The sequence below is a fragment of the Arachis ipaensis genome, chromosome B01, assembly GCF_000816755.2.
Source record: "Arachis ipaensis cultivar K30076 chromosome B01, Araip1.1, whole genome shotgun sequence".
Lineage (NCBI taxonomy): Eukaryota > Viridiplantae > Streptophyta > Magnoliopsida > Fabales > Fabaceae > Arachis > Arachis ipaensis.
In genome coordinates, this window is record NC_029785.2 from 1,389,353 (window position 1) to 1,391,898 (window position 2,546).

The 2,546-nt window shown below is 32.1% G+C and overlaps 1 protein-coding gene and 1 long non-coding RNA gene across 3 annotated transcripts in view; one reads left to right on the top strand and one right to left on the bottom strand.

Annotated features, from left to right (window-relative positions):
* Positions 1 to 2,546, top strand: part of LOC107645015 (putative disease resistance RPP13-like protein 1) — a 35,736-nt gene that overhangs the window by 17,974 nt on the left and 15,216 nt on the right. The window lies entirely within an intron of this gene.
* Positions 1,435 to 2,453, bottom strand: LOC107647833. Of its 2 annotated transcripts, XR_002356523.1 has the most exons (4): positions 2,283 to 2,453; positions 1,990 to 2,180; positions 1,647 to 1,787; positions 1,435 to 1,566 (listed from the first exon to the last, which is right to left on the bottom strand). It is a non-coding gene; the product is annotated as an uncharacterized LOC107647833 (long non-coding RNA). The 2 variants fall into 2 exon arrangements; XR_002356522.1 differs by having other exon boundaries at positions 1,990 to 2,441.

Sequence of the window (2,546 nt, forward strand, 5' to 3'; positions counted from 1 at the left end):
ATTGCCACTCTGCGAGACTGTACTGAATTGCTAGTTTAGTTTGTCTTCATGAAGAGACTCTTCTATACTTTGTGTAACGTTTTCTTTTTCCAAGCATAATAATTGAAAGCTATTTTGACTTAATCTGTAGACACCATAAGTATAAGAATTTTCAAATTCAAATATTTTTTATCATATCAACAACAAAAGTGTTTAATTCTTTTCACAAAAAAAAAAAAAGTGTTTAACTCAGCTATTCACCCTTTTAATAATTTTAAAAGCACAAACATCCGATTGAATAACAATATTTTTAAATTCCTTTAACTAAATTGGCTAGATCTTGAGAATACTCAAATGAAAACTTTTGTGAATGAATCTTTCTAATGCATCTGGTACAAATCTAAAACTATTTGGCAACTGAAAATAAATAAATTTCTTTGGGGACATCCGAAGAGATTAAATGGCTACTTTTGTGAACTTGGCAACAAAAAATCCACTAGTTTGAGATGTTAAGGGGTCAAATCGCCATGTTTTTGGTATTCCACCACTTTTGCAAGGCCAATTTCGGGCACCATCTATCTCTGCCAACTCTGCATAATAATTTTAAACATCAGAAAAGAAAAAACCTCAACAATATGTATGTCGTATAATAACTATTTTGAAAGATATGAAAACAAATAAATACATTATACATAGCATAAGTGAACAACCACCACCAACTCCAAGCACTGCCCTTTGGGGTTGGTTTAATTGGGACGACAATATAGTATAGTATCATAAACCATGTTTATAACACTAGACCAAAAAAATAAAAAGCATGGTAAAGCTGCTAAAAATATCATATTAGATTATTAGTAATATATGGTTGACGCTTCATACATAGAGGCATGAGAATCCTACCAGCATTTACATTTTCCTTCAAGAAATGTTCCACCACATCTTCATTCTGAGCCAATGTTAAGCTAATAAACAAAGAAGGTATTTGTGAGAATAAATCACATGATAATGTGTGTTCCTGTGCACGTTTTTTTTACTTCATTCGAAATACCAAAGAATTTAAAAATTTAAAGGTACCTGCAAGTGCTGTAAACAAGTGAGCCTCCAACTTTTAGTAGTCTGAAACCATTATGGAGAAGACTCAACTGCGGAAAGGAACGAAAAGTATGTTAGTTTTAAAAGTAATATATGTTAGTCACCATGTGTAAAATCCCATGTTATCTCTATTACATTCTTTATGAAGCCTGGAAATGTTAAAAGAGTTAGCTTGTAAGCTTAAGCTCGGTGCTTGATCATTTAGGATCAGATATTCAAGTGAAGGAGCCTCAGTTCAGCAATGATAAGTTCCACCGTGATTAACTTAATAGAGCATAGAGGGTTATCAATCATGATATAATCTGTCATAACTAGTGAGAAAAGATGCATTATGGATCAAGGGAATAAGGATGAATCATTTGCCTGCAGAACATGCAAGTTATCAGTCCTCTCTGCATCTAGTACTCGATGTTGAAAAGTCCCCCAGCCCCAATTTTCAAACTTGTGAATATGTTTAACTGAACCGTCATGAGTACACTCTGCATCCACAAGGACCTACACCAAATCCAACATATTATCATGGTAGAATAAAGCAAATAACTAAGAAACATTAACTCGAATGAAATACCAGTTACCTTGTCATATCCATGACTTCCCAGCTCAACACCAGATGCAGTCTTATATAGCTCTCCTTTAGCAAGACCAATTACTCCCGAATGGCGACCATAATATATGAGCTCAGGAGGCTGAGACTTGTATAAAAAAGATAGATATGGCTGAGACCATAATATATGAAAATCCAAGAACAAGAAGATAGATATCAATAAGGAGTATAAAAAAAGATCAGGTGTTCAAAAAATAAATATGCATCATATATATTAAAGATGATTGGTAATATAATATATGGTTGATGCTTCAGACATAACTTTTCTGCTGCAAAAAAAAATAAAAATAAAAATAGAAGCATGAGAATCTTACCAGCAGATAAATTTTTCTTTAAGAAATGTTACACCACATTTTCATTCTGAGCCAGAGTCAAGCTATTCAAGAAATAATGTCTTTGTGAGAATAAATCACAAGTTATAGTGTGTGTTTTTGTGATTTAGTTTTCACAAGAAGCTTAAAAATGGTAAGGTAGCTGCAAGTGCTGTAAGCAAGTGTCTCTGCACCTTTCAGTAGTTTAAAACAATTAGTTAGAAGATGATTCGACCGTAGCAATTTAAAGAATTTGCGACATCTCCATCTATCTTTCACTAGAATTAAAACGCTACCTTGTGCAATATGCAAGCTCTACAATCTACAGTATCTTTGAAGTTTGAACAATAATTTACTGGGAATTGAAATTTCAAATATAACTTTTTTTTCTTCTCTTCAAAAGTTTGAATCTTCCTGAGTATTGATGATTAAAATATAAAAAATGTTTGTTTTAATTTGTGGCATGTTACGAATTTAATTTTTTCAATAAAAAAATAGTAACTCTTTTCGCTCTTTCCCAAGATGTATTTTTTAGAAAAGAAAAAAAAACTTTTTTCGCT